Genomic DNA, 721 nt, shown 5'->3' on the forward strand with positions numbered 1-721 from the left:
ATTTCCGATTGTTCCTGTGGATTCAAGTTCCCATCTGGTTGTTTTTGCCCAGCCAAGATAGCTTTGTTCCTACCCACCTCTTTTGTAGTCTGATTGACAAGCCTGTTCTCTTTCTGAGCCAGGTGTGGTGACACATGCCTGTAATCTCAGTACTGGAGAGGCTGAGGCAGAAGGATTGCAGTAGGTTTGAGGCCAGCCCGGGCTACATAGTAATTTCAAGACCAACCTCAACTACACTGACAGACCCTGGCTAACAAAAACAATAACCATTATATTACTACATGTCAAAGGCTAAATCACCTATATTGATTAGACAATTTGTCTCCTGTTTATTTTCTTTCCATCCTTGTTTTATTTATTTATTTATTTATTTTGGTATCAGGAATCAAACTCAGGGCCCCCGCACTTGCCAGGAAGGCGCTGTACCACTGAGCTAAATCCCCAGCCCCTGCAAGCAAATTTAAAATATATTTGCAAGCCAGGTGTGGTGGCACATGCCTGTAATCCCAGCCCTCCAGAGGCTGAGGCAGGAGGATCCTTGTGAATTTGAGGCCAGCCTGGGCTACAAAGTGAGCTCAAAGTGAGCTCAAAGTGTACTTTGGCCCAGCCTGGGCCAAAGTGAGCTCTCTGCATAGTGAGACCCTGTCTCAAAAAGACAAAAACAAACAAAAAAAAAGTTGACATAAATTTTCTTCCTTGCCAAGTCTAGAGGCGGGAGGTT

Source organism: Chinchilla lanigera, unplaced genomic scaffold, assembly GCF_000276665.1.
Source record: "Chinchilla lanigera isolate Chin_1 unplaced genomic scaffold, ChiLan1.0 scaffold00057, whole genome shotgun sequence".
NCBI lineage: Eukaryota > Metazoa > Chordata > Mammalia > Rodentia > Chinchillidae > Chinchilla > Chinchilla lanigera.